The sequence below is a fragment of the Nyctibius grandis genome, chromosome 18 (assembly GCF_013368605.1).
Source record: "Nyctibius grandis isolate bNycGra1 chromosome 18, bNycGra1.pri, whole genome shotgun sequence".
Lineage (NCBI taxonomy): Eukaryota > Metazoa > Chordata > Aves > Nyctibiiformes > Nyctibiidae > Nyctibius > Nyctibius grandis.
The window spans coordinates 2,423,462-2,442,148 of NC_090675.1; positions in this window are offsets into that span (position 1 = coordinate 2,423,462).

An 18,687-nucleotide genomic window follows, 5' to 3' on the forward strand; every position below is an offset into this window, starting at 1 on the left:
GATGGGATCGGGGATAAGAAATATCACCCTTTTCTAAGATGGAGCTGAGACAGGTGAGTAAGTTCAGGCAGCATCACACGTGATGGCACTGACTTCGACTGGAGTGAAGCACAAAGATGTGATTTTGTATTTCTGTTTCATGCCAGAGGTCTCTGGGCAGGTAGAGCTCTACCTAATGATCCGTGCTGTATGGAAAGAAACTTAAAGAACATTCACTATTGAATTTCCATAGTCTTCCCCATCCTATTTGCATTTAAAACTAGCTTTCAGATGCTGTGCGTGGGACAAGACACATTTCTGCTCAATACCCATCCAATTTTCCCCGTTGCGGATTCAGGCTGGCGGCACCGATTGCTGTCGATACAGATGGAGTTGCGTGAGAATACAGAGTTTTCTGGCCCAGAGAAACCTTGCAGGGAAATAGCTGCAGCAGTACTGAATGTCTGGTTGAGCCAGCACACGGCAGGGCGAGTATGGTGTTTCTGATTACTGAGAAACAACATTATGAGAACCTGGGAAGTTGAATCTTTTCCCTTTCTTAAACGGGGACCAAAAAAACCAGTTTCTGGCCCAACCATTAATAGTTATTCCAAAGAGAATTGATCTCAAGTAGCAAGAAACATCTTGCTTTGGTTATTTCAAAGCATTATTTTTCAACCTTTGCAGCCTTGTTATTAAAATGCTTCTGTTTTTTAGAAGAAATTGATTTACATTTTAAACCAGCAGAAAAAGCCACTTTGAAATTAAAAAAAAAAATCCCATTTGAAAATGTCAGAGTGGCTGAAGAGGGAAAGCTATCGACAGACAATGCTGAGAAAGCTAAAGCCTCTTTCGGTTTAGTCTCTACTAAACAGACCAACTGTGAGTTGGTGTCTGACACAATTAACACTGAGGAGTAAGTTATCAGGCTAGGAAGGGACAGAAGAGTTTCGAGCGTACTTAGCTAAGGCAGGCAAATTGGCTGCACCGTGCCAGCTCCATCCCCGGGTGAACTGAGAACCACCGAACGAGATTTCGGAGCCAACGCGGCGATATTTGAGAAGATGACGATGCAAAAATGCAGAAAAGGGCAGATGCAACACCTGCCTGTTCGGAAGGGGAGGGAGGCGAGTGAGTTTACCTCTCATTTTCAGAAGCATACTGAGAGCAAACAAAGCCTGCGCGAGCACCTGGAAGAACACAGGAAAATGAATAACAGCCAACACGAATTTGTAAAGACCAAATTGGGTCAAACCAATCTAATTTCCTGCCATGACAGGGTGGCAGGGCTGGTGCTGGGGGAAGATGGGGGAGATGTCATCTATCTTTACTTCAGGAAGGCTTCTCAAGCTGTCTCCCATGACATTCTCATCAGCATGCTGGGAAACGGCTCTATATTGCAATTTGGCTGTACCTAGAGAGGGATTATCAATGGTTCCCTGTCAGAACGGAGGGATGTGTCTAACAGGGGTCTCTCTTGATCTGGTACGATTCGATATTTCAATTAACCTCCCGGATGATGGAAGAGGGGAGATGTTTATTAGATCTGCAGAGGGCTCACCTCAGGAAAGGCTACCGGCACTTTGGAGGACACAAAACCCAATTCAGACCAGACGTGCAACCCAGTGACGGGAAACTGGAGAAAGGGCCTGAGATATCCCATAAAGCTGATGAAATTCAGGGAGGACCAGCGTGCAGCAAACACCAGATGGGCTGCAACGGCTGGGCAGCAGCTCGGCAGAAAAAGATCCAGGGCTGTATTTGATGAGAAGTGGTACAGACTGTGGTAATAAAAGGCAAAGAGTTGACTGCAGTGTTGTCTTAGAAATGGCTCAGAAGAGCCTTCTCTGGACAGGGGAGTGGAATACAGAAGCCTTCTGGGGCTTTCTGTCCTCATTTCTGTTCAATGGTTTGTGTCCAGCAAAGGCAACTTTGGCTGCCACTGGGTTTGGTTTAAATCCTCCAGGAAGTTTCCCATTCTCTCTCTCTTCTTTCTGCAGAGCATGATTTCCATTCCGTGCCCGACACTGCCTCGCTGCCTCTTTTGATCTTTCATGTGGAGCCAGGGATTAATATCGTTTCAACACCATTTTCAGAAAAATCAGCAAATTGCATTTGCGTCTCATTGGAGGATCGAGCCTTCTCCTTCAGGGAGACGTGGAGTGATGGGGTACTCCGGCGGGCTGTGACCAGAAACCTGCCAGGAGAAGGAAGATTCACAGTGTCTCAGATCTCAGTGACAGCTCTATCCTTTAGCAGCTCTGCTGCAAACATACGCCGAGCAAGAACTGTGCATGCACAAAAAAAAGGCTGTTGCTAATAGATTGCACTGCTTGTTGCTACTCTACTCAGAATGTCCTGCTAATTGTTTGTTTTCACCAAATTTTCCACTTGAAATATGAGAGCAGAAATGAAGCCGTGAGCTGCATCAATGTCTTGGTTTTAACCCAGCAGGCCACTAAATACCACACAGCCACTTGCTCACTCTCCTCTGCCCCTCCTCGAGGAGTGGGGGAGAGAATTGGAAAGGTAAAGAGACTAGTGGGTTGAGATTAAAACAATTTAATAATTGAAATATAATAATAATATTATTAATAATAATAATAATAGAATATACAAACAAGTGATGCACAGTTCAGCTGCTCACCACCCGCTGACCAATGCCCAGCCCATCCCTGGTGGCGATCCCAGAGGAGAGAAAATCCCGAAACCACAATCCCAGAAGAACAAGACCCGGCTTCCCGGCCAACCCTCATCTCTACTGATCATGATGTTACATGACATGGAATATTCTACTGGCCAATTTGGACCCGTTGCCCTGGCCATGCTCCATCCCAGCTTCATGTGTACCCACACACTAGCAAAGCATGAGAAGTTGAAAAGTCCTTGATTTCTTAGGACCAACTAAAAACATCGGTGTGTTATCAACATTCTTCTCATACCAAATCCCAGACTAAACCCAAAACATAGTGCTGTTCCAGCTACTGAACAGAAAATTAGCTTTATCTCAGTCAAAACCAGGACAATCAATAAAGAGACACGGAGCTGCTGCTTTGCCTTCAGGATGGGTGGGGATGGGAGCACGGAGCCCATCGGCATCGCCTACATGGGTCCTGCTGGACCTTGTGCCAATAGCTCGGACCTGAAATGATCTTACCGCTGGCAAACTCCACCTAGAGCCTCGTCTCTGGCTGTGACAACCGTGAAAAAGGAAAGATGGGGCTGAAAATTGTCAGACCGACCTACTCAGCCTTGTGGAAAGTAGGGCTTGTTCCTGGTGGCTTTGCAAATACTAAAAAAACCCCAAATAAACAAGAAAATAAGACCAACCAAACCAATACAGTCCAAGCCTTAGAAATAAGGAATGATGCTGCCAGTCTTGGGAGACAAAGGCTTCTTTTGAGAGAGAAAGAAAGATGATAACTGAGCAAGCACTGCCATTTCTGGTGGTGTGGTGGCTGAGCTTCAAGGTCAAACTGACAAAGGCTATTTGTTTCACTCAAAAGCCAAACTTTTTGTTTCCCAAACGCACCTTCCTCCAGCTGTATTTCACACAAAGCCCCTGTCCTCGTGCGGTCAGCTGCAAAGCAACGTGGGGAGGACTCAAACAGCAGAGCCCCATCAAACTGTGCCGCCATTCAGCAGCAGCCGGCAAGGAGGTTTAAAGGCTATTGTGGAGAAATCCTTTAAATCCATCCGTGTAGTGTAGGAACAAGAAAGGCAAATGGGTAACTGGGAAGCGTTTTGGTGCTGGGAAGGAATACAAATCAGAAGGGCTGCTGGAGCTTTAATGTACAACACTTGGCAAGTTGTTGCCAAAATCCCTGATTCCTGCCATTTTCAATTGACTAAATTATCTAGGAAATAATAGCAGCAGGGGCAGCTCCCAGCTCCCACATTTAGGGGATGCTCGTGCCTACCTGCTTGCTCGGCCTCTGCACCTGAAGCACCTTCACCTGGCAGGGCACAGGACCCAGCCGGCCCCGCAGCCCCATCTGCTGCAGACACCCCAACCAGCGCAGCGGGGCTGGAGTTTGGGGCACGTTGGGGGCCCCGGGGTTGGCTGGTACCTCCAAAAGAAACCCAGTAAGGTCGTGCACTGAAAAATCCACTGATCGGGGGGAAAGGACACAGGGGTCCTGAAATCCAGAGCTGTCAGAGCTAGATCTGGAGGGTGGAAGACTGCTAATACTCCATTTTTGGGGAACTGCCAAAAATTACCCAAGCCCCAAACCTGGGAAGGCACGGGGGGCTGGATGAGTGGGCACGGGGGGGTTGGATGAGTGGGCACGGCGGGGCTGGATGAGTGGGCACGGGGGGCTGGATGAGTGGGCACGGGGGGGTTGGATGAGTGGGCACGGGGGGCTGGATGAGTGGGCACGGGGGGCTGGATGAGTGGGCACGGGGGGGTTGGATGAGTGGGCACGGGGGGCTGGATGAGTGGGCACGGGGGCATGGGTGAGTGTGCACAAGTGGCTGCTGATGGAGAAGGAGTAAGTGAGAGGCAGAGCCTGGAAGTGTTTAAACATGCAAACACACAAACCCTCTTAACAATCAGCACGGATGGAAATATTGATGGTTGCATTAAAAGTAAATATATTTTTAATTAAATCATTTTCCCCTTCTCCATTCAAGGGGCACGAAAGCACTCATAAAATTAAACTGCTGCTTGAATTTCTCTCTCTCTCTGCTCTGACACACGCCAAGACAAGGTATGTTTTCCCCCTCTGCCTTCACACCACCGCCACCACCCCACAGCACCACCAGCTTTTGGCTCTTTAACCCCTTCTTGGCATCCCAGAAAACATCAAGGTTAGAGTAAAGCAGCTGATTTTCTCCCCCCTTCTCTCTCCTCCTTTCTCTCAGTCCCAGCTCAGGCACAGCTCTGAAGGGCTCATTAATCAAAAGGCAATTAATTCCCCATCATGGGGGCAAATAACAGATACAGACGTTCAATAGCCGCCTTTTTCCACGCTCGAGTGTTTCTCTGATTCCTGCAAACTAAAATAAAAAGAAGCCAAAGCAGAAGAAACACCAAATGATTAAATGCCTCATTAATGTCCTGCAAAGGGGGGGAGGCCACAGCTTATTTATCTCTGTCGCCAAAGAGACAAATAGTTCAGAGGTGCCAAAATGGTTGCCAAAAGCAGGGTGTAAATTGGGGTGCGGGATGGTGAGGTCTCCTTGACCTGGAAGGTCTCATGAGCATGAAACATCTGCAAAACGGGACAGTTTCCCCACAAAATGGGGGGAAAAATATCCCTTTTTCCTTCTTTCCTTCCTCGGCCTCCAGGCTTTGAGACGGGACGCTGCTCAGTCTTTCTCCATCTCACCCTAATATCAGATCCCTGCTCTGCTCCCAGCACGTGGCCCTGGTCTCTGCGAGGACCATTACACAGCACACCAACAACCCACTGCCCTTAAAATATAACTAATGAACAAGTTCATGGTGTGGCAAAGAACTATTGCTCCTTTTAATTTTGTTGCTGAGGAGTCAAGAAGTCACTAAGAGTTTTGATACATAAAACTGTAGGTTTGCTCAGCCCTCGTGTCCAAATCAATTAGCTGCCTATAGAAAAGCTAAGAGTAAACTATTATATTAGTTATTTAATCACTGAATTTACAAAAAACAAGGCACACAATTCAAATGCTCAGTTGGTATCATTAATCATAGTTTGCAGCAGAAAATAATTTTATATTATTAAAGCAATTACCATGTAATCATTTACGTTAGCAAAAATTCATTAATCTTTATTCATTATTCAATCAGATCGCATTATTTTAGCCTATTCCATCTAACTTGCCATTTCAAAGTGGTGCAAAAAAAAAAGGGGGGGGAAAAAGTGACAAAAGGAACTTTTTCTAATCCTAAACTATAAGGCTTGTCAGAAATTACTTCTAAATATAATTAATGTAAAGGCATTATGTCTGCAGGAGGGACAGATCAAACATCATCCTTTCCACAGCATTTATTTGCTATTTGTCCATACCTCGGGCTGCGATTCCCAAGGGCTCAACGCTCACAACTTGGAGCAGGGTATTTTTTTTTCCCCTCCATTTTATTTAGTCGCCTGAATGAATTGCCAAATCGTGTGTTCAGAAACCAGCAGCTCTCCTTGTGAGCCTGATGGGCAGATTAGCAGAAAATTCAGCTGCATTGAAAGCACAAGAGCAAAACGTGGTGTTCCCATCAAAAACCCGACCAAAAGCCCTCCACTCCTTCCACCCCACCAGCACACCGGGACGTGCAAGCGATGAGCAGCTCTGCTTGAGGTTTGCAACCTCTGGGTTCGGGGTCTGACAGCCAGAACTAAGCTTCCCCCAAGAAAATCAAAGCCGTGGAGGAAGCTGAGCTCTGCCAATCTGGGTCAGACCCTTATCTGCTGGCAAGCAAAAAGAAATTGGCCTGACTTTCTTTTTTTTAATCTTCTGAGATGAGTGAAACTGCAGTGCTCATTATTATCATTATTTTACTTTAATAGTCAAAGAGGTTACCCAAGATCTTTTGATTTTATACCCATGAATTTATCTTGATAGTTTTTACTCTACGGGAAAAAAAGGAGGGGAGAAAAGCAAGCTTCTCCCAGGAGACAGTGCTTTCAGGCTCCTTAGCATGCCATTTACAAACCGGGTGGCTAAACCCTGGTTTGGTTAGTGAACAGGTTTTCCTCTAGTCCCTCTCCCCAGGGAAACACAAATTTGTCTTCAAAACATCACTGCAAAGTAGGACAGAATGTTAATGCTATTTTGCTGCTAAGAGAGCGTGAGCAGTTTGCCCAAGGTAGTTGTGGGGGCGTGTGATGGATCCAGGAATAAGACCTGGCTCTCTAGTTTAGCCCCTTCCTTGGCATGCTCTGGAGTCAGGTTTCCCCTAAGATCAGGGGCAATTAAGTGTCCCCTTGGCCCCAGGGGCCACGTTCAGTGCCGTAGGGTTTGGCACTGGCCGTCCCACACAGCAGCACCAGGCTGGTGCGGTGCTCGAGCTCCCGTCCCCTGCCTCGGAGCTGCTTTCCGTGCCAGGTGGACGCTGTTGAACAGAGAGTGACATCTCTATCAAACTCCCCGTGCTCCAATTCTGGCTCAGATCCTGCCTTTTTGTGGTCATTGTGAGTTATCCAGAATGTCCTGGGAGTTTCAACCCCCTCCCTGTCCCTGCCGCAGCCTGGGGACTTGCGCAGCCCTTCATGCAGGGCAGTCGAGCACCCGGCGTGCCCGGCCCCAGTGGGTGATTCACCCATTTCTGGCCGTGGGGCTGACACGCAGCCCCGCTGGGACCTTGCTGGGCAGTGACATCTCAGCCACCTTGGAGGAAGGACAGGGGCAGAGCCATTTATCAACTGAACAGAGCGCTTAGCAAGACCAACCTGGGGACATTTACTTTTTATTTGGGTGCCTTTCAGAGGGGGAGAAGGGCAAAGGAGCCAGGTCCTAAGGAGCGCAGAAGGAAAGAGAAGGATGAAGGTAAGCACAGCCATGGTGAAACATGGTCATTTCCAGGGCTCCCTGGAAGATCTCTGAGTGCTATCCCTTTCCAGATACGGGATCTCCATCTTCTTTTACTCTTTTCCCCATGGCTGTAGAATTGCAGCTCCTACTTCCTTGCCATGTTACTCCAGGTTTGCATCACTGTGATACGAAATTGGAGCGAGAGGAGGGTTATCTGGTCCCAGTGTTTCCATTTTCCCCATTGCTGGTGATGCCCAGCAATGCCACGGAAGCTCAGCCAGCTCTCCCCAGCATACGTTGGCAGAGCACCACAGGGTCAATAAAAACGAACCAGCCCATGGAGGGATTAACTCACATCACCCCAAAACGTCATGATTTGGATTTATGAGGCAGAAGAAGCAGCTTTGCTGGATGTGAGAGGCAATTCAGTCTCCAAGCAAATAATGAAAAGAGAGCAATATTGTTTTCCTTTGGAGCATGTAACAGGTTGTCATGGGGAAGGCGTGTGGGCTTTTTTGCAAAGGGAGCATCGCTGATGACCTTTGGATAGTGTTTGCTCAGAGCCAGCTGCTGCATTCAGCACATCCCTGGGCTTTGTGAAGCCACAGCTTTCAGTGAAATGCTGCTCAGCCCTGTCTTTCCTCTTGCTTCAAAACCTGACTGACAGATGTCAGATCTGCATCTCCACACTTCTTTCAGAGCCAGAAGAAACCTCTAACATGCTGTCCTCAAGAGCTGGGGCTAGTGCTTGGCATTGCACAAGTCACCCAGTCCCTGGAAAAATGTCCCCTTTGGACAAGAAGTCTAATAAGCAGCTGGAATTTGCCCCCAGTCAAGTCTATAACAGTCTATAACATGGCTCCTAAACCCGTAACTGAGGTGGAGCACTACACCTGCAAGCCTGCGTTACAGCACCGGTACCTGTAACTGCGGCTTTGCTTGACGGCTAAAGCAGAGGAGCAACAGCTCATGTTTCTTTTCCAGTTTTGGCAACGATCCACCCCATGATTTCAGGGCTTTAACTACTTATTCCTTCAGTTTCTGGGAAAACTCGAGGAGATAAAGGCTTACACCTGGCATCCACCCAGTGCTTGGAGATACAGAGGTGGGACGCATGGTTTAGACAGAGCAGCCAAGGGCTGGTCTGCCTGGGGGCACGTGGGACAAGTCACATGAATTAGCAGTAGGTGGCAACTGAATGCAGACAAACCACGATGGCCAGAAACCCCAGAAACTGAAGCCAGCTGGGGCAGGGGGACACGAAGCTTTAAGCTTTAGGGAAACCACCCCATTGTCAAGCAGTTCTCCTGCATGTCCCTCTGCAGAGGAGCAGAAATTTCCTGCACGTTTCCTTAGAAATGGAGCCATCTCTAGGACATGCTCCTGGGGCACCTCAGGAGGGAACACGGACTCTTGCAGCCGTCAGGCATGGATGTTGCTCGGCACGGGGTTGAGTCAGGTTTTGAGGCTGAGGCGGGAGGTCCGACTGCAATCACATCTCCCACCCATTTTGCAGGCTTGGTTTAGTGCATCTGTGGTATGCTCTGGAAGCAGCTTAAAGAGATTTTGATAGCATTGCTGGGAGAAAATGAACCTGTTAATGCTGCTATTTGCTGCAAAAAGGATTGACGCCCAGAACACTTTCTCACAGCGATGATCATTTTTAGCTGTGAGAATGAATTAGCCTTCCGCTGAAAAGCTATTTGCATGGGAAAGAGGTCAGCTAGGAGCAGCGAAGCGATTATTTGGGGGTAAGGCCCTGTCCCAGCCTTGAGGAGACGGGTTTAATTCTCATTTTTAACTCTCCATTTCCAGCCACCCTCTGCACCCTTGAAATCTCTTTGTCCCCAGCTCTAATGATTAGGGGCAGTGCCCAGCACACAAGGGCACAGGGGCATCACAAGGGCTTTAAACATACCTGCAGATAACCTGCTGCTCCCGTCTTGCTCTGGGTTTATTCTGGCAGGACTGGTTCATTTAATCATCTTTACATTGCCGAGTTTGCTTACAGCCATTTAGCGACAAATAGCGTGAGATCAATGTAACGAACCCCGGGCCCTCGCTCATCGGCACCCCCTCGGATGGTCCCAGGAAAACCCAGCACCCAGTCCCACTCTGCGGGTGGATCCACCCGCGTCTGAACAGGGGCCACGATCTGTCTGGCTCCTCTGGTAGGAGTTAATTGCAGGCAACATTTCAATAGGAAAGAGGCCAAAAAGATAATTATCCCTCTGGTCCTGGTTCTAAGTGCACCAACCAGCCCTCACCTCGGCAGGCCACTGGGAACGGGGCTTGGCTGGTCTCCAAGGAATAATGCATGGGCTCTGCCTGAAAGGGCTTTATTGCATTTTGGCCCCACCGATGGTCACGCAGATGCTGGTGCTCACTCCACTCATCCAGCCCTTCCACCTCCAGGCTGGGCCCCCGCACACCGGGCTTTTCATCAGAGGGTGGGTTCACCCAAGACAAGGAGACCTTTGTAAGGCAGGAGTTGGCATCTGCTCCTGATGGGACAAGAGTCCAGGACAGATATTGTCCCCTCCACTGCCCAAATCCTGACCCGGTGCCGGGAGCTGTATCCAAGGCTGACTCCTCTAGGCTGGACACCATGAAATGCAGCTCCTTCATCGCCTCTTCTGCTGGCTCTGGTAGCCCCCGTTGGGTGGTACGCAAACTTTGCTCAACTGTACCATTTATTTCCTTCTCCAGCTTCCTGTGTTACTAATTATCTGAAAGAGATTGATAAACCCGCCAGTTGCCGCTCTGGTTACAGGTCACTTACCGCAGTAATAAGAAGTGCAGAAATCAATAGCCATAAATAGCGGTTGGGAATCAAATTCCCTGAACAGTACTTTACGGGAGGAGAAGGTTTAATTACGCCGTCGTCTGGCTTACTTTGCCCTGGAGGAGCAGGACAGAGCTGAGGGGAGGCGAGAGCCAACGTGCTCCAAGAATTCAGCCGGTCCTTTATTTTTGGGCCAAGGCTGGAGAAGTCCATAGGTAAGGAGGGACGTTGAGGACTTTGAGAATCTTCCAAAGGCAGCACAGCTGCACGCCACATTTAGCTGCAGGCAGGATTTTAACACTGTCTGTGCAATGCAGAGTGAAAGATGTGGGCGATTACAAAACATGCTGGTGGCAGTCAAATAGAAACAGGTGGAAGGCACACAAAGAAGTAAAGTGACTTTTTTTTAAAGCAAACGAGTTTAGACTTGGGACTGACTCAACCCTGCACTGAGCTCTGGGATGGTCCACCTGAGGATAGTCCACAGCTTTTGGATGCAGCAAGAGGGAGGCTGTTTGCTCCCGCAGGGGTTTGGGATGATGGAGTTGAAGGCACGTGTACGAGCAGCTCCCATCGCTCTGATGTGTAGTTCCAGCAGGAGTGGAATGACTGCTGGAGAGGCTGAGCAGGGAAAATGGCAGTGTTAGTTTTTATTACTATTAGTGATAAACTGCCAATTTGCATGTTTAGCAAATCTTGCATGATTTTGCAAGTTTGCAAAGTGCAGGGCTTTGCTGTACCCAGGTAACTGATGGCCTTTTTGGAAGAGGCACATTGGTCAAACACTTGTACCCGGCATTAAGGCCAGGTAAGTGTGTGAAGTTTTCCACATGGGTCAGACTTTTCTGCGTATAAAAATCTGTGTCTCCAACCATCTCCAAAGTCCTTTCTCTTGCTGGTGGAATGAGGTCTAGAGATGGCGGCTTCAAGAAGGGGTGGGAAAGAAAGGAAAATCTCCGCAGTCCTCTAACCCAGCTGCCCCTCTCAGCTGCTGTCCCGTGCTTCCCGGGGAGCCAAGTGCTGCAGGACCATGGCGTGCCAGGTCTCCCTCACCCTCTCCGCCCTGGGAAGGCCAATGGACCCTCCAAGCAGGGCGCAGCTGCCAGGTTGGAACAGGAAATCATCCAGCCATTTCCCCACCAGCTCCCAACCAGCAAGACTCCAGCTGGAACGAGAAAGGCTTTCACCCCAGGAAAAAATATTGGAGAAAAAGCCAAGGAAGATTGGCAGCCTTCACGTTTCAGAGATCAGCTTTCCCTCCAACATCTGCTCCCACACCTGGACCCAGCCTGGGGCTTGGGCAGCCCCGTCCTGGTGCCGAAGGGAATCGGCTTCTCCTGCTCACTGCACAGGGCTGATGCTGTGGCAGAGCGATGCCCCGGCACCAGGCTAGCAGCAGCAGGTTTCCTCCACGCTGTGCCGCCTACGCTGCTCGCACACAGGACTTAGAATATATCCGCTATGGCAAAGTGCACAGAAACACTGTGAGCAAAGTGGGGAAATGCACCCAAACCACCTCCTGGGCCCTTTGCTCCAGGGCAGCTCCTGAGCCTCCGCCCTGGGTTAGCAGCTCCTTCCCTCAGGGCTGGGTCCTCCACTCTGCTCAGTCTTCCCTTGCTGCTGCCTCCCCAGGTCCCAAACCCCTTCGTTCCCCCCCAGAATAGCCCCGGCCCTGCACCCGTCTGTCTGTCTGCCTCACGGCACCCGCTCTGCTGGTGGCTGCTCCCAGAACTGCTCCTGTAGAGTCCGGCTGCACTTCTCTAGCTATCAGGGTATAAATATGGTATGAGATAAATATTGTCACGGCACATTACCCTGGTCGTTCCTCACCAATACACACTGCAGACAGAGTTATGCATCTATTTATATGTGTATATATATCTAATTATACTATATAAACTGTATATTCAGCTCTCTATTGTGTATATTTAATACAAATGCCAGCTAATTGCCCTCAGTAAATATATATGGGGATTAACCGTATTGAAATTAAATTTATTGGTAATACCCTTGAAAATAAACACATAAAATAAAATAAAGACATAAAATAAAAGCAGAGGACATTGCGGGTTTTATGTTTGGTTCTTTTCACCATACGCAAGGTTGGGGCTTTGCTAGGCAAGAGCATCGAGGTCTCCAATACCCTTTCCAAAGACCCCCCTGAGAGCTGTTGGCTCACACTGACGGTGTTCACAGCCGCAGGAGCCCGCGTTGCCCTGGCGTGCCGGCCCTCGGAAGGCTTTGGCCGGCCCGCTCTGCCCGCGGCAGCTCGCTAACGTGGCCGACAGCTGGGCCGGCAGATTGGCGATGGGCTCCAGTGCCTCCAGCCCGAGGTCACCGCCTCGAATACGGCCCCGGTCGGCAGTGACGGAGGGTCATTACAGCCGAGCAGATGTCTGATGGCATGTGCAAAATGGGCAGGGGGGGCTTGGGCCAGCTCCGGTGGGCAGGGGCCGTGGAGCAAATCAGCGTCCATGCGGGCAGACCCCGTTAACCCCATCAGCCACGCAGGTGAGGACAGCTGCCTGGCGCCACGTCAAGCCCACGCCAGGGACAAGTAATGGGGTCTCTCCTGGCATCAATAAAATCCTCTCCGTAGGAGGGACAGTTCAGCTCTCACATCTTTTTTTCCATCCCCAGAAGAGGTGCTGCTTGGTGGCTCTGTTGTTTGGTGGCATCTCTTGTGCTCGGGGTCCAAAGGGATTTGCACAAGTCAGCACAAGGAAACCTGCTCAGAGCGATGCCGGCGCAGGCTGCGGTGGGAGCCAGGATGGCTTCTAGCCTCCATTGTCAGAGGTTTTAAAGAAGAGGGTAGGCGAGCTTCTGCTGAAATTGGTTTATGCCACAATGGCCTCACACAGCAGATTATACAGCAGACGCAGTGTGCCAAAGGAGTTACGCAGGGCCCAAATCAGTCACTGACAGCTGGGCTATATGGAGAGTTCCCCCATATGATGCCTCAGATCTTCCCCTGCTCCTTTTGGCTTTAGCAGAAAACCCCTGACAATGCTAAAATCTGCTCTTTAACAGTTTTGCAACATTATCTGTCTATGCAGCCCTCCCGGCTGCTGTGCAGCTAATTATTTGCTTGCGCTAATTTTTGTCCTGCTCCATCATGCTCTCAATGAATATGCTGCCGCTCAGGGATGAGGGACCCCATGGAGATTTCAGCCTGGATCTGGAAGGCACTGTGAGCCTTTGACCCCTGCTAAAAATTCTCAATTCTTGTGTTGTTTTTTTATTTAATTTTACCAGCAAGATGACAGTTTCTATCCACCTTCCTCAGATCATTAATTTATTTAATCCCACGCCTCACCAGTCTGCAGGTCTCTGGCTTCCTGGGGGGGGCTCAGGGGGGAGACGCTGCTCCAAGGCCTGTCCAACGTGCTCTGCAGAGGTGCCCCACTGCAAGGGGAGAAGTCACCCAGCCTGTGCTCTCCGTTTCTTCTCCTGCCCTGTTTGCCCTCTCCTCTGCTCTAGACACAAATCAAGGGCAGCCTGCAGCCAGTTGCGTTTCCTTTCTTTCCTTTCCTCTTCACCACTTCTCCCTGCCATGTGCCTCCTTTCTCTCTGCACAGCCCTCAGGGAAAGGCTGTCTTGACTATTTTGAGCCCGTATGTTACATTAATGTTCTTGCAACAGCCTCGGATCCTGGGTTACCTGACAGGAGTGAAAGGCAGAGGAAAGAGGCTCTTCCCCAAACACACACACATGGGTGCACACGTCCTCCTGTGTGCTGCAGCCTCACCTGGCAGCAGGACAGATGGCTCCTGGGCCTCTCCACTTGACTTGGAGATCTGTCTTTGGGAGCAAAGAAGCAGCGAGATGGCAGAAATGATGACTCAGAGGTGTCACCTGGTCCAGGTGTCTGGAGGGGCCGGGGGTCGGGTTTGATGCTCTCTATGAAAACACCTTGGTCGCTCACTCAGTTCCCACAGCACCATCTCTCCTGAATCATCTCTCGAGGATTCTCCTCGGACAACTGAAGCAGCTGATTTGGGACTATTTCCCCCCTTTTGACAACCCCTCTCCAAAGGCCAGGTGTCCCAGGCTGCTCCCAGCCCTGTGCCTTGTCCATGCAACATCTGGTTTCCAGCTGTGGGAATGGGTTGGAGCTGCTGTCCTCCTTATCCTTAATGTCCTCCTTATCCTTACTGTCCTTGCATTACAGACCAACCACCTCTGTGGACCAACCACGACAGAAACATTCATACCCAGAAGAAAGCCCATGTTCTACCATATGGCCCTGTGTGGTGGTAGACTGCCTCCTTCTAGCCTCCAAAGTGAGCTGCAATAAAATGCATCCATCATTCACGGAAGCTTCCTCTCCCTTTGGACCAGAGCAACTTGTTTGGCAATGAAAAAAAATACCACCCCTTGGATCTCTTAACTTGACAGGGCTGGGAGCTACCAGATGAATATCTTAAATAACTAATGGTGACTCAGAGGAGCGTTAAACAAAGATAACATTGTCGCTTCTTCTCTGTTCCTCTTTTGTTTCTCACCCTTCAGCTTTCCTGTCGGTTTATTATCTCTTCAGTTTTCCTTCTGATGATCTTGTTACTATGACAGGATGTATATTACCTTTGGCAGCCTCTTCCAAATGTATGACCTGTTGTATCAATGCATGGCAGGAACAAACAAGACAAATAAAAGCACCTTACGAAATGATGTGACTGCAAGAGGAGGGCTCTGTCAGCTCAGGGGTTTTAGTGGGTTAGGTGTGTGCGCTCCCCGCTCTTGGCGTGCGGGAGATCAGCTCCAGGTGGGAGGGGTTCTCTCTCCACTAGCCCATCTCCAGTTTGGAGAGATTTTGAAACTGAATCTCCAGCAGTCCAGCATCAGGGCTGCCTGTTTCATAAAGCTGTTGTGCATTCCTAAGGACTTCCTAAAGCTCCGTCCCGCAGCAGTTGCGTTTTACAGGGGCTAGGGTGATCTGCGTGCTGTACCGCACGAGATCTGCAGCTAAAGGCAGCCTTAAGCAACCCTGGGATGAACTGATAATACCAGCAAACATCATTGGCACCACCAGAAGCACTCGTATTCAGAGGATCGTTGGCTCATTTATTACAAGGACGTGCTGATTGCAAGGGTACCATTTCACGCTGTTATTTGGGTATTCCAGGGCCTGCTAGCCACAGCTGGAGATCTGCAGTCACCACCACCCAAGCACTGCACAAAGCTGAAGCTCAGCGGGACCATCCCAGCCTCCTCTTATGATAAAATATATGCAGCAGTGGGGATCACCCACTGCAGGAATGAAGCACCTCCCTCAGATCCAGGCTCATGGTTCCCAAGGACCAGAACTATTCAGTTCTGACCTGTTAGAGAAGACATGTGATTGGCAATGCTTGGTATTGCAGCAACTTCTTCAAAGCTGAGAAACGTCTGGATAAAAGGCTCTGGTCTGGTCTGTCTTTTCGTATACATCAGTAGAAAGCCTTGGGGAAGAAGGAAATCTCATTAGGAATTAACTTGGGATCAAATATGACCTCCCAGGTGATTCTGAAAGGCCAGGTTAGTCTAAGGAAAATTGCTTGATGAACAGAGCCACCTCAGACTTCTTTGAAGAAAGTACCACATGAAATTTTGATATTACTAAGTATTTAATAGATCTAATTTACAAAGCAGTGTTGCTCCCAATTCTCAGAGTGCTAAAAATCCTGCAACCTATTTCTTTACATGAATGACTTCAATTCATTCATGGGTTTTAATGCAGCAAACTGTTTAACAGCTGCAAAAAATGTTTTAGGACAGGAAGCCTAAGCCCTACAGAAGTGTACCAGGCTCTGCTACACCTCCAGCCAGCCTGGAGAGTTACGTAGCTCTGATATGACATGAGGTACCAGATTTTTTTCACTCAGCCTGGTAGCAGCATTATCACAACACGTGAAGTTGTCATAGAGATCTTTGCTTACTCAAGAGCTATCAACAGGACAAGCAACGTCTGCTCAGGGGAACTTAAAAACCCAGAGAGTCCCTGAAAATTTCCCAAATCCCACATTTGCAAGCGTCCCACAGCCACGTGTGAGCAGGTATATCATGTCACCAGAATACAGGTGTCCCTTTGGGTGATAGTTGCATGTCCGGCCATGTGATAGAGGGAACTGGGACATGTGCTGACAGCAGCTATCAAACTTTGGTGTGAGCAGGGCTACATCAATCCTGTGACCACAATGCAGATGTCCTCCAACATCTGATGAGACAAGTGCTCTCCAAGTGACCTGCAATTCCCATGCCTTAATTAGAGGACAGTGACACCTCCATTTAGGTGGTGGGAAGTCATGCGATATATACAGTCCTCAGATCCCTCCCATTCTGGTCATACACAGCATCTCAACACAGATGAAGGCAGGCTGCATTTGCACTGGTGCTGTGCAAGGTCAGTTTGGTCCGTTGGGATGCAGAGCCCAGAATTCTGCCTGCCATGACAACGTGATGTCACAATGGTAACCGCAGCCTCTGCCAGAGTCCCCCAAAGCCAGGGTGGACAGCATTCAGCTCCTTGTAGGAGTGCTTTAAATAAGTTAATCATCAGGCAGGAACAAACGGAAGATTATCCAGGATTTCGGTGAGTCTTTCAAGAATATCAGATTTTTTAATAAACATTTGAGCAGCTTTTCCTCTCTTGCTGGATCCAGGAAGGCCAAAGCCAAGTGCAGAGAAGTCTCCCTAAAACCAGATGGCCTCAGGAGTGAGAGCAGTGAGGCAGCTGACTTGTGTTGCCAAAAAATAGTAACCAAGAAAACTCTCCAAACCAAATTATAGTTTAGAAAGCCGACATTGGTTTATTACAGCTGGGTGCATGGGGGATATCTCCTCCTATCATGGACACCTAAGAACAAAAGCTTGCTCCTTATATACATAATTCCAAGAAAAGCCCACCCATTCCAAAAAAAAAACCTTATACATAATACGTTATGTAATGCATTACATAATGTCTTTACGCACACGTACTAAATTGGGGAAGGGGTCTGGGGTGGTCTCTGGGGGTCGCTGGTGGTCGCAATCCCCCTTTAATCGTGCTTCTGCGCAAGCATGGTCGAGGTCTTCTTGTTTACAAGTACATGTGTTCTCAAGAAGAAGATATCGTTTTGGACTTATCTCTCCTCTGACACAAGAGTTTATGAATCAAGTTAATTTAGACATCACAAAGTTGTTCATTACAGTTTTGTTTTGTCTTTTGGCCCTTTTATAATTAGCAGAGACCTTTGTTTTTCTAAGACCAAGCATAAACAGCATGAATCATTGTCTACTAGAACCTTGTTATCAATCCCATAAACAAACTCTATCTACAAAACATGTAGTTTGCTTCAGAACCTATTGTTATTCTCTATTATTCTAGCTAAAAGGAAAATTATTGACAGGAAAGTTTGTTCTGTGTAAAGGTAACACAGAGCAGGCCTTTTAGAGCCTACTCTGAGGCCTACTCTTGCTAAACCGTTGCTAAACTGAACCGTCTGGTATCACTTGCATTGGTCAGCTATCACTGACCCATCTTAGCTCCCCTGCACATAGATTCCTTATTGAGAGTTTTCCAGGTTGCTACTTGATCAGAACTGCTTTCACTGTAGCTTTTCTTACAGCATTTTGGGTTTAGAAGATCTTGGGTTTGTGTCCTGTGGGTGAGCACTGGAAATAATAACTCACAGGCATGCACGGTGCTGTCCCTGCACGCTCTGCTGCGATGAAACCCTACACTCCTGCTCGAAAGAGCTGTTCAGTAGGTCAGCCAGAAGCCTTCCTACAGCCTTCCCCCATAGCACAAGCCTCACACTCTGTTTTCTACCTGGAAATTTGTTTAAAAGCCAGATGTTTTCTCAGTGAACTCAACTGGAAATAACTTGCCTTTTACCCTGACGAATCTCCTTCTGTGAAGGCTGCAAGCACACACACAGAGTTTACACAAGTGCCTCAATCAAAGACATGCAGTTTCAGAAGCTTTCTCAAATCAGTCTCTGAACATACTATCTGATAGAGCCAGTTAAAAGGTGGTAATAAATATGTTTAACAAAAAATAATAATAATTAAAAAAAACCCAAACCAAGAAACTCAAGGATTTTTCCTTTCATACGAAATACTTATGAAGAATTTCAAAAATTATTTCTGTGGGTGCTAGAACACAAGCAAGTAGATAAAAAACTCTGCTCTTCCCAGTTGGATTTCATTTTGACCAAACAACCTATTTTCTCATGATTAATTCTCCCTATTCCCTCCATTACTGTAAGCTGGGGAAAGGGAAAATATAGAACAAGGAAGAAAAAAATCACTGCTTGTTTCACTCTGATGGCTGTATTGGGCGTGCATTTCTTTTGGAGGTGGAAGCAAACACCATATGCAGTGCAATAATGGGATGGCAATGGTGAGAAAACAGTAAGTCAGGAGATTTGCTACTTCTCTGTTTTGCAGGTTGAAGCTGTGAAGGCACATTCCAAGGCAATTTCATCTGTACTTCTAACCCCAAAAGGAGATGCAGA